Source organism: Xenopus laevis, chromosome 5L (genome assembly GCF_017654675.1).
Source record: "Xenopus laevis strain J_2021 chromosome 5L, Xenopus_laevis_v10.1, whole genome shotgun sequence".
Classification (NCBI taxonomy): domain Eukaryota; kingdom Metazoa; phylum Chordata; class Amphibia; order Anura; family Pipidae; genus Xenopus; species Xenopus laevis.
This window is the reverse complement of record NC_054379.1, coordinates 116,765,943-116,778,643: the sequence shown is the minus strand read 5'-3', so window position 1 is coordinate 116,778,643 and position 12,701 is coordinate 116,765,943.

The following is a 12,701-nucleotide window of genomic DNA, read 5'->3' as shown; positions in this document are numbered from 1 at the left end:
TCCAAAGGGCAGTTGCAATACGAACAACATTTTTTTATTAAAACAATGCACTAAGGGTTGCAAAAGTTAAAAATGTAAAAAAAAAGTAATCTAAGAAAGAACCAACAGTCACCCATCATTTCAAATATTCACATATAATATGCTGTTTATGTGCGCTTGCATCCTGTAAAATGCTGGGTCTCACCTGGCATTAGGCTTTAATGTTAATAAACTCTTTTGGGCAGGGCCCTTGTACCACCTATCGTATGTTTTTCTATGTTGCTCTGTATTGCAGTGTTTAATATATATACCCACTTATTGCACAGTGCTGCAGAATATGCTGGTGCTTCATAATATTTCTCATGTTTATATTTATTTATATAGTATTTCTCTGTACACAGAACTCAATGTTATTCATATATGCTAAAACTACAAACAGGGGAACAAATGTTGAATGAAATAACAAGAAATATATAACAATAAAGATTATAAGACACGTAGTGAAATAAAGGAGGAAAGAGGTTACTGATCAATATAACTTATACTCTCAGTGGTTAGTTTACTTCCAAGGACTTGAACTGGGAACTGGCACTTATATGACAGTGTCACACACTGTAACCTAGAGCACTTAAAACCCATCTGAATTATTATTGTTTTGCAGTACAGTGCTTGGCCCTCAAGGAGCGCTATACAAATAAAAATATACATAAATACAGTACATACATACATACTCACACCAATCATTACAGCAGCGCACTCTGGGATTTTTCAAGAACCGCTTACTCCACGATTACAGGTAAAAGATCGACTGAGGTCACTGTAGATTTTCAATTGAATATGGAAATAAAGATTACTATCTTTTAACTGTAATCGTGAAGTGAGCGGTTCTTGAAAAATCCCGGAGTGCGCTGCTGTAATGAATGGTGTGAGCTGGTAATGTTCTTCTTAGTGATGGACTCGGGCGGCTGCACATGAGTCACATTGCAGACTTGGTAAGACGTGCATCAATTTTGTATCTTATATAAAAGGGGAACCCCTGTAGAGCTATTTTTGAACCTTGAGTGCGGGGTCCAGGGCAGGAGGCACCCGGGCCATCGGTTGTGAACGGTGAGCAGCTCCAGGGATGTGCATATATATATATATCTGTGTGAATATACATTTAGCCTGCATGACCAAGTTGGACTGTTTGTAACATTTAGCCCTAGTGCTGGAAACATTTTTTTTTTTTTTTTTTTGTGGATTTATATGCATACATACAAGCACAAATAGGAGGGTAATACAATAATTGATGCTGTTCACAGTGGTTGGAGTGTTGGTCTATAAGTGGTATCTTTCTGTAGCTTCTCTTCTGCTCCTTTCAGAAGCTTCTCTTCGGCTCCTTTTGGCAGCTTCTCTTCAGCTCTTTTCTATAGCTTCTCTTTGGCTCGTTTCTGCAGCTTTGCTTCTGCTCTTTTTGGGCTCCTTGTTTCTTTTGGCAGCTTCACTTCAGCGGCTTTCTGGTCCCCACCTTTCCCATCAGGCGTTTGCCTGAACAGGCATATTGCCAGTCTGGGCCTGTTGTGTAAAAGCTGATGCAATGCAGGGATGGAAATCCACAACTTGGCATTTTGAAGGTCATTTCCTAGCCAAGCATTATTTACACCAAAAAGTTCAGTGAACTGAAAGTTATTATAAGGTGAAAAGAGGATGAAATAGCAGATCATACGGAGTAACTCTTCCATCAATTTCCCCTTGACTCTTGCTCCCCCTCTACTCCTTTGATTTATAACATTTCTATAAATAATTTCGACCCAGACAGGACCTCTCTCTTACTTTTTCTCTCTAACTAATAACATCAAATGCTGCAAAAAGGACAACAAATGTATTTTCAAATCTGAGGCCAAATCTGGGACAAATCCCTGATCATTTTAAAATAGCTTCACGACAATCAAACCAAAAAAAAAAAGAACCAAAGCTGAAAACAACTGAGAATTTACTACAATTACTATAGTCATTCATACTGGAAAAGTCTGTCAATACTGAAGTCATAATAATATCAAATAATCCCTGCTCTTCAGAGACTTACATCAGTAGAAACAGTATATTATAGCAAACATCCCAGTATTGTTTGAATTATTTTCTCAGACAAAGTTGACAATGTGCTGTAAAGTATATGGAGTGTTTTCAGAGGCATATTTGTATTATAGTGCTCAAAGGGGGTTTTGTCTCTCTGTTGGAGGCTTTTCATTTCATGGTAGCATGTCAATCAATGAGTTCAGGGATTGCAATGGGGTATTCAGGAGTTTGTTCACACCTATTGTGATGTACATAAAACACTTTATGATAAAATACATCTGAGTTTTAACACAGTGAGAAATATGGCTGCAGTTTTATCAATAGCTAGGACATTAACAGCAGATAACCTTCCCCCCTGGAGCAATTACTGAAAGAACTAGCAATAAACAACAATTTCACTCCTCAGGAGACTAATTATTTAAACAGTCAATAATACACTTGTTAAAAAAAAAGATTCTCTTACTAATAAGCAAACAAACATACCAGTTTACAATGGGCAGTCTCCATGGTAATTCATCTCCATCCATCATAGCAATAAAGACAGTTGACATTAAAAAGAGTCTATTGTTTCCCAAGGTAAGTTTACTGCTCAGTTTTACATTAAAGCAGAGATAGACAAACTTGAACAGTATATGATAGGTATGTCCACACCATGCTGAACTTTAAATGCAGGGTTTCTGCATATACACATTATACATTCTGCCTTTTCCTTTACGAAGGTCTTATTTTTACCCATATTCCTTCCTGCCCAATGGAACATGGCAAGTTCACTGTGTAAAATTGGGCTCCCAGCTTCTGCCTTTACAGATAAGGAGGAGTCATTTATACTTTGAATAACCAATGTAGTAGAATCAAGTGTTAAGTAAAAATAGATGGGCCTTCCTCCTCTTGTCACACTATGAAGCAGAGTTTGTATAATAAAAACAAATGTTTACCAATCCAACAAATAATGATGTCACTGTGCTGAGTTTTCCATTTTACTAATTGTACAGTGAATATGCAATAATCAACTGTTTTTACAATATATGCTTTTAATGGCACCCAAAAGAATTATTCAAAATCCTATTTTATCACATCAGTCAAGCAAAATGAACTTTAATTATACTATATAAATTATTTGAATCTTGTTTCCTTCAGTCTGGGATTTCAAAATGTTAGCAAGCAGGCAGGAGCCATTTTGTGGACACTGTTATTAAGGCAAGTCTTGCATTATCTCAGAATATTGTTTGTGCACCAGAATGGGGGACCCAAAGTTCATCACCATGCACTGGCTACACAATTAAACAGTGAAGAAAATAGGAGAATGTGTGGAGAGCAGTGACATCTAGGAATCATCGGGCAATGTTTGCGCAACTTTTCAGCGCAAAACAATTAGGGATTCCCAGCTGCAGATACAATATATAGAGAGAAACTGAGGAAAAACTCAAGGCTTCCAATAAAAACAGCTTTATTGGTGGCAGTAGTAGGCACATTGCATGATTGCACTATGATCTATTCTGTAGTCCTAACAACCTCCTGTGCTTTTCTGGTCCATGTACTGTACATGCTCTGTAGAGTAAAAGTCAGAATTCTTAAATTTATTGCCTGAATTTTATTCTACTGAATATAGAAACAGTCTTTTGCATGACTTTTTGTCACAAAACAAGGAAGTACATTTTTTCCCCATCCCACCCCTAATTTGCATATGCAAATTAGGATTCATGGTTCGGTATTCAGCCAAACCTTTCACGAAGGATTCAAGGGTTCAGCCGAATCCAAAATAGTGGATTCGGTGCATCCCTAGTTCTTAGCAATTCAGGGAACATAAGCTGTGTCTGCTTTTGTTTTATATAAATAGATTTGTTATTTTAGTTGAATATCTTACAAAATGCATTGCTACATAATTCAGGGACAAGGTTAATTGTTTGAGAATTATATAATGATAATTACACAAATGATTGCCAAGCACTCAAATTTAGCAAACAGGTGACAGATTAGCATAAAGGTAAGACTTTAATAGCAGTCAGTAAAATGATAGTATAGGAGTACGTTTTTTTGTATAACGATTATTATAATATTTGATAGCATGTGCATGCATTCCTTTATGTCTACATGTTCAATTACACACGAAAAAATGCATGTGTAGAAGATCTATATTGCCACCTTCTGGTGTACAGCATACTGTATACACTGCATGCTTCTATGCAAGCGCCTGATGCATGAACGATTTCTAATTAAATATAACATGTCAGGGGTTAATATGATTTTTTTCACTGCTCTACCAGGTAAAAAAACACATTTCAGATGGAGTTCTTACTAGTCCTATTGCAGAAGAATGATTTCTGTGCCTCAGCAGGTCAGCGTAGCTGTAGCAGGTTGTGCGTTTTGTTTTGAGTGTAATTGATGTGATGGATTTGTTCATTGCAACACCAAATGGTAATCTAATCCCACAATGCTTTATAAGATAGAGTTGCACTGGTTTTGACTGCCAAGGAAATGACTGATATCTTTTGGACACATAATAAAGTCGATGACATGGATAACAGCAGTGACAGTTCTAATCCATCTTTTTTAACTTCTGGGATTTTCAAGAAAAATGAATGAGGATAAACTTCTTGTCTCTGCTGTGTTTCTGCTTTGATCACTGATGATAGCGTTTATTGTCTTGTAAGCGAGGATGTGAGCAGCACGCCAGAGTACGGGGATATGGAAATGGTGCTGGATGTGTTTTATAAAACATCTGAACATCTGTAGTAAAATGGATGGATAGTACTTCTGTAAAATGGATCTATTTCCAGCCTGAAAAGCTCAGGTTAAAAACCCATTGGGGCCTTGATTCACTTTGGGTCTCTACAGAAGGGCATTTTGTTGTGCATTTGGCGTGTATTTAAGATGTAGTTTAGGACTTACCCGAGGTGCACAAACAAAATTACACTATATAATTCTGCCCGGTTGCACCCAGGGGCATTCATCCTGCTTTTAAGCAGGATTTGCTTTTAAAGGCAAATTAAAGCCCTGAACAAATTCAAATATTGTTTAATAAAATAGAGCCTCTTCATGAAAAATAATATCCACTATAGGATAATTCTGTTGTGAGATACAGTCTGCTTACTGCCTAGTATGAGGCTGCGCTACACATAAACCATGCATGCTGGGGCTCATTTATAAAAACTGGGAAACTTTGCACCTGGGCTGTAAAACATAGCAACCAATCAGTGACTGGCTTTTTATAGACAGCTGCAGGTTCAACAATGAAAGCAAAAATTGTATTGGTTGCCATGGGTTGCTGCCCTGGTGAATATTTGCCCATTCACTCCCATACTTCTTCCAGTTACAGTTAGAGATGCATTACTTCCTGTCAGGTGATCAGTGAGTGACACACAAAACATCACAAATGGCTCAAGCGGTTGCAGGGAAAAGATGTAATACGTTAATATTTACCTATGGGTACAGGCATATATTTGGTCACTGGTAAATACCTAATGCATTCAGATGTGTTCTAAAATCATTCTGTTATTCTTGGCCACTATCTGGTCAGCCATGTGAGTATTCCAATACATATAATCCCAACTTCTTCAAAGTCTATTTCATGAAAGCACAGATCCAACATCTATATGCACATTTACAAATATTGTGCATTGTAGTACTAGGGATTTTATTGAGTTTTTATTAATATAGTGCTGTTACAAAGGAGCTATTGTTTCTGTTCTATATATGTATTGTGAGCAGATATGTTTTATTTCATGCAGTACTTCACATAGGTACATAAAATTACACAAACATAAATTGATGATAGATAGATAGATAGATAGATAGATAGATAGATAGATAGATAGATAGATGATAGATAGATAGATAGATAGATAGATAGATAGATAGATAGATAGATAGATAGAAGCTAAGTGCATAAATGTGATAGATCAACATATACAACTGCTTTATGCTTCACTGCATAAGGCAAAATACAAAGCACTGAAACAACCTAGAGTTTTAATCTTAAAATATTTGTCTGTGAATTATAGATTATGGTCAAAAAATGGTTGAGCATTTACTTATTTATACTGTATTTTTTGTAGTGCTGTATTAATTTGCTGTATTTAGCATCACAAAGCTGCAGGCATGTCATAGTTCCAAGAAAACACAATTCCATCATAGGTGGACCACTGAGCATAAACATGATAAGTCTGTGAATAAGATTTATGTCAACTATAATGGATGCCATTTGGGAATCATGAACTAAATAGGAGTTAACATCAATACACTGTAAGATACAGTGTCTCCTCTTCATTTTGTGCTTCATTTCCTCCTAATCAAATGAGCAAAAAAATCAATGGACATCTAACATGTCATAGTTATATGTGTATATCCTAATAAATTAAACAGGGTACCATACTCTGTAAGCACAAGCATACCATGGTCAAGGAGTATATCAAGTCAATTTATTAGTTATGAAATATTTATCAAAAATGTCTTCTCTAACCAAAAGATTACATCACTAATATGTGGTTCAACTGAGCCTTACTTTAGATGTACAAGCAGTGTCAGATTGCAGCAATATACAATTGCATTATGCATTCTACTAGGCTTTCATTGGGTAACAATTGAATTGCCTTTAACTGTGTACATCTGGTGGACAAAATAGCTTTGGTCTACCTTGACCCTGGATCAGGGAAGTCCTAATGGTCCTATCATGACATTGGAAAATGACTAGGCTTTAATTTGTATAGCAGAGTGCCTCTTTTTCGCACAGGCATTCTGGGCTTCTCAGGGTAAATTAACAAAATAATGAATAAACAGAGGTAGGGGTACATAGGGATAAGTTCCCTATGGTCTGAAATTCCCTCATGGTTGGAAATCCCCTTGTGTGGCCAGTTAAAAGTTGGGCCTAAATTGGATATGGGAGGTAGAGTGAGTGCTTTTTCCCTGGTGAAGTGTGCCCTGGCAGATCCAGATTTGGCCAGGAGGTGTCACTGTTACACAACTGTTTATAAAGAAGAACTGCCATGTAGTCAGCATCAAGAGTGGTGTGGCTCTTGGTGGGCTTGGGTATACTGGTATGTCCCCTGTGTGAGGACAGGTTTTGTTCGATAGCCCTGCTATGCGGGAGCTACTGCCTTGTCCAAAAGGAGAGATACGTTGAGGCAGGTCACGCTAACTGGAGTAAAGAGCTCTTGGGAAGGGACCGTGACTGTGTTTGTCCACCCCTAGTAGATTGTGGGACTGTGTCCGGGGTACAGACTGTGCCAGGAGTTAGGAAGACCACACAGGTACCCCAGTACAGGGTTTATATTGTTTATATTGTTGGAGCAGTGCAAAGCAATTGCAACTGTCAGTCTTTCTCTGAGAAACAAACATTCAATCTTACACTGCTTTTCTTCCACCAAGTTGGGAGTAATCTAATAAAAGTCAACCAGGGATAAAAAGTTAACAGATAATGGGGAAATGTAATTAAAGTCGCAAAGAGAAAAACAATTTGCACCATTATAAATAAAAATCCACATCTCGTAATGTAATATTGTTCCTTAAATTGTTATTGCATTGCGAATTTTAATTGCACACTCTAAAAAAGGGCTTGAAGGTGCTTTAATCTTTTGGAGCAAATATAACGACTTTTTCATTAATACATTTTATTACATTTACTGCACATTGGCGCAAACTATAAAATTCGCAAATGTTCTTCCACTGTCGGAAGTCGTTGTTAAACAGTTTCCAGGTTCGCAAAAGCTATATTAAATTCATGCAAAGCAAAAAATTTTCATGCAAAGGCATAACTTTTCGCATTGTAAATAGTTTTTCTGTTATCAACTTTTATTACATTCACCTGAAAATGTACATTTTTACTAATCTAATATCACTGGCATTCTTGAAAACCTACTTGAAGACAGTGTTTTTCAATGCAAAATAATGATGTTTTATTATATCACTGTCCACTGCTGCAAACCAAAATGTATGGTAGTAGTAGTCAATAAATAGATTTGTGTGGTCCTAAAACAAAGCAAAATATCTTTGCACCAGAATAATATATTGTCACATTGTATATATTTTTTTCCCATTTTATTACATTACTCCCATGGTAAATGTATAGGAAATCTCCAATAGCATAACCTGGTAAATCAAAGCAGTGCTGGAGCTCTTTTTAGAGCAGTCAATTATGAAAGCACATTGGCAACCAGGCTAGAATAAATTGTCATCACTAATATCACTTTTTAGGTTTACAGCAATACCCTCATGGCTATATGCTCTAAACCCTCACTAGATTGGGACATTCTTGTGCTATTGTAATTATGGTGGATCATCCACCTCTCAGTAGTATGTTGGTTGGCATACTATAAACGAGCACATCCTCAGTGCTTGCTGAGCAGGCAACAAATGTTACACTGGTCACTGCCTTTATTTTCTGAGTTATTTGGAGGTGCCTGTTATACACACCCTCAAATGTTTCTGGAATTTAATGCCAAGATGTACACACTCTATAAATATCAACCCCCTTGGATGTTGCTCCCAGTGGCCTCAAGGCAGTTGCTTATTTTTTAATTCCTAGCTTGGAGCCAAATTTTGGTTGTATAAAAACCAGGTTTATGGCCAAACAGAGCCCCAAGTGGGCTGTCAATCCACATAGGGCAAGTGAATAGTCAATCACATCCTTTATTTGGCATCCTTTAAGAACTTTTTTCATGCTTGTGTTGCTCCCCAATCTTTTTTACATTTGAATATGGTTCATGGGTAAAAAAGGTTAGGAACTCCTGTTCTAATGGCTAATAATAGTTATTTACTCAAGGTTGTTTTTTTTTTTTGTATTTGAATTTTCCAGTTTATAATTATTCTGCAATGCTGAATAAATGTTTCTCTATGAAGTTTGATTATCTCTGGCAATGTGGAAAGGTGTAAAGTATTTAAAAAGATATATGTCAGTAATACATACAGAATGACAATAGTAATGCAGTGATAATTTGCTCGCTGGATTGACTTAGCTATCATACACACTAATATTGACTTTTATACGGTGTCTTACAACAAAATTGATTACTAATGCTAAAGTGATTCTAAAATTGATTTAAGCTCACAATAACATTATGTCAAGCATCTGGTTCTTAATTTCTTTCCTTATTCAACATACCCATTACTTTTAGGTATTCAGTATATTGAGTGCATGTGTGTGTGCATTAAAATAAGTCATAGCTCTCATGTTACTAATGGTTACATGGGGCCTGCTTTAGTTGAGATTGAAAACAGAATTTTGAATTTCTTTAATGCAAAATAATTCTTTCAGTAACACTTTTTTTTACATACACGCTTCACTAGTGCAAACTAAAAATTGCTTTTCTTGCAGTCAGTTAATACCTTTTTGGGGTTGTAAACCACAAGAGCATCAGAAATGACAAGCAAATATTTCTCAGGGCAATTGTGTCCAAATGACAGCAAAATACAATTGCAATTGCATAAAATGCACATAATTTAATATTCTCATTCAGTAAAAGTACCATTTGCCAGCATGGGGGAACTTCAATAAAATATTTCAAGGAAAATGCCTACAAATCGTAGACAACTCTTTCACATAGTTTCAGATACTCCTTCTCTCATCTAAACTGTAAACTATTATAATTTTGTAAACATTACTATGAAATAAATCACTATTTATTACATAATAGCTCAAAAGGTGGTTTATCCCTTTTATTTTACTGGTTTCACAATGCTATAGGAACCTCTAGGAGGATGCACAGACTGCCATAATGGGTGTAGTTAAAAATCACTTTTACTAAATGTCTTGAAAATGAAAAAATAAGTGATGTTTCAGGCATTGCCTCATAGACAAATCCTACATCCTCCCCACAGCTCAAAAATATATTTTTCTAGCATGTATAATTTTTATGTTACCATTTTCAATATCAATCCCTACACATTATTTAAGTAGATATTTCCAAACATGCACCATGGGAATATCCCTACCCACTTTTTAAGTAGATATCTCCAAACATGCACCATGAACTTATGTTTGTTGACACCTGTGAAAGGTCATCAAAGAACCTGATGAGATCTGAGAAGAGTACAATTCAAAAGGGAAAGCCATTAATCAGTTATACTATTGGTAAGAAACAACCTAAAAAAACATGGAATCTCAAGGTGTGAATCATATTGGATGTTAAAGTATCGTCATTGGGAAAATCAGGAAAATCCCTACCCTCTATTTAAGTAGCTATCTCCAAACATGCTCCATGAACTCATGTTTGTTGACACACAATCTAAAAAAAACATGGAATCTCAAGGTATGAATCATATTGGGTGTTAAGGTCTCAACATATGGAAAATGAATCAGATAATGAAGGAGAAGGATTTGGGCTACAAAATATGTACAGTATGGGACCTGTTATCCAAAATGCTTTGGTCCTAGGGCTTTCCAGATACGAAGTATTTCTGTAATTTGGATGTCCATTCCTTAAGTCTACTAAAAATTATTTGAACATTAAATATAGCCAAGAGGATTGTTTTGCCTCCAATAAGGAGTAATTGTATCTTATTTGGGATCAGGTACAAGGTACTGTTTTATTACTACAGAGAAAAATTAGCAAGGCTGCAAAAAGTCTTAATCCATTTCAGACTTGCCAAGGTTGTATATAAGTCAATGGGAGAGGTCAATTTCCTATTTGGAAGTCTTTATGGTCTGCGCTGGAATTAGCCTGAAAATCTGACTATTTTGGACATTTTTGGGCAAAAATCCAAAAAAAAGCCTGAAAAAATTGAGCGATTTGGGAAAAATTCCAAAAACCTTAAGATTCGGGGTTTCGCATGATTTTATAGAGTTTTTCCCCAATCCAATTAAATTGTGCTTTTTTAATAATAAATAAGGTCAAATTGTGGATTCTAGTTTGGTCTGACTTTTTTATTTTAAAAAAATCAGATAAATTCATATTTTGATAATTAACCCCCTAAATATAATTTCCAAGCATACTTATTGCACAAAGGTGGGCTGCCTTTGTTACAAGCTCCTAACATGGTCTTTGATCTTACAATCTTCTTGCCAATGGGATGATGCAATCTTTGAACTTAATTAAGGTATTTGTTTATACTTGTCATAATATAAAATGTTATACAAATGATCATTCTTCACACATCTACTAGTATTAGGTAAATCAGAAAATGAATTAATAATCAATCAGTACCAATAGAAAAGGTAATTTGTCACAATTACCAAGCCATTAAACAATATTGACAGGAAGCTGCAAAATAAAATAGTAAAATTATGAACATAAATATAAGATATATACTTAGCTGCACACCCTAAACAAGGAAAATTCTGCAAAAAGAAGGTGATATTGTAATAACTCGAAGCATGCACAGGGCCTTACATGTATAACACTAGCTATCTTGCTGAGGCAGACCACATTGAAAGCTCTTTTGCTATGAGAAGTCATAAATTAATTAAATTGATTTATTGGTTTCCAGTGTTGAATCTGGCAGATATAAACCTGTTTTCATTGCACCCAGGAGAAAATATAAATATAAAGTAAGGACAAATTTTTTGTATTATTTTAATTACTGGATTTTTTTCATAATCAAACTAGTAATACTCTGAAAAATAAAGATAATTTATTTTACATGCTCATTTATACAAGTGCATATGTATATAAATCAAGTGCCACCATCTGTTCACTTCATAGAGATCAGGATAGCATTAAAGGCAAGGCAAAACACCCTAATACAGTTACTTATAGTAACCAATTGTATATTTGTTTAGTTATTGACTATTTATTAGTTACTATAATCACTGGACTGGGGCAAGTTTTCACCAAAAACCATACTCCATTTTTTTTTTTTGTTAATCACAATTTTTTAACTCAGTGGGTCAAATTTGCTTAATATTCAGAAACAAATAGGGATGAATATGCCAAAGGTTTTTACATTTTCTGTATTTTTACATTTAAAACTATCAAGGTAAATTGTGGTTATTCTCCACAACCTGCATGCTAAACCCATAATGGTGATTCTGGTAATCCAAAAATATTCTAAAAACATTGATTGAGATGGTTACAAAATTGCATAGGCTCAGTATAGAAGCTGTACTGTATATTATTTTTTTTAACCCTGTGGCAGTCAACAATATTCACTTTTAATATGCTTTTAGTATGCTTTTGTATAAGGGGGAATGTTACACAAAACTAAATATTACACAAAACTAAACTAAATTTATTTGTGTACTAGTACATGGTGGGGGAAGTCATTGCATTTTCAGGGTCTACTGTTCTGCGGTTGTTCTTAATCAGAAATCAACTTATGTTTCTGATATTATGAAATTGCAAAAAAAGGTCAAATGAAAACATTTGTATTCTTTCCACCTTTTCTTCACGGAATGAATACAAATAAAACAAAGGGAGAAATGTATAAGAATAAAAAATACAACTTGATATTGGACAGCTGGCTTGATACTTTTCCTCGCCAAAAGTCAGTTTCACACTATACACCTTTGATAGAAGTGCTAATGAATCATCTTTCCTAAAGATTCAGTCTCACTAGAGCACCTTCTTAGAGAACAGATGGTCAATGTGGGAGCTTGAATACAGTTGAACATAGAGCAAACTCCACAGCATGACGGTGCCCACCAAAAACCTGAAAACACCATTTTTACTACATATTTGCTTGCAGTTTTGTTTTCTATGGTTTATTACACACACAAGCAGTAACCGGTTTTGTTT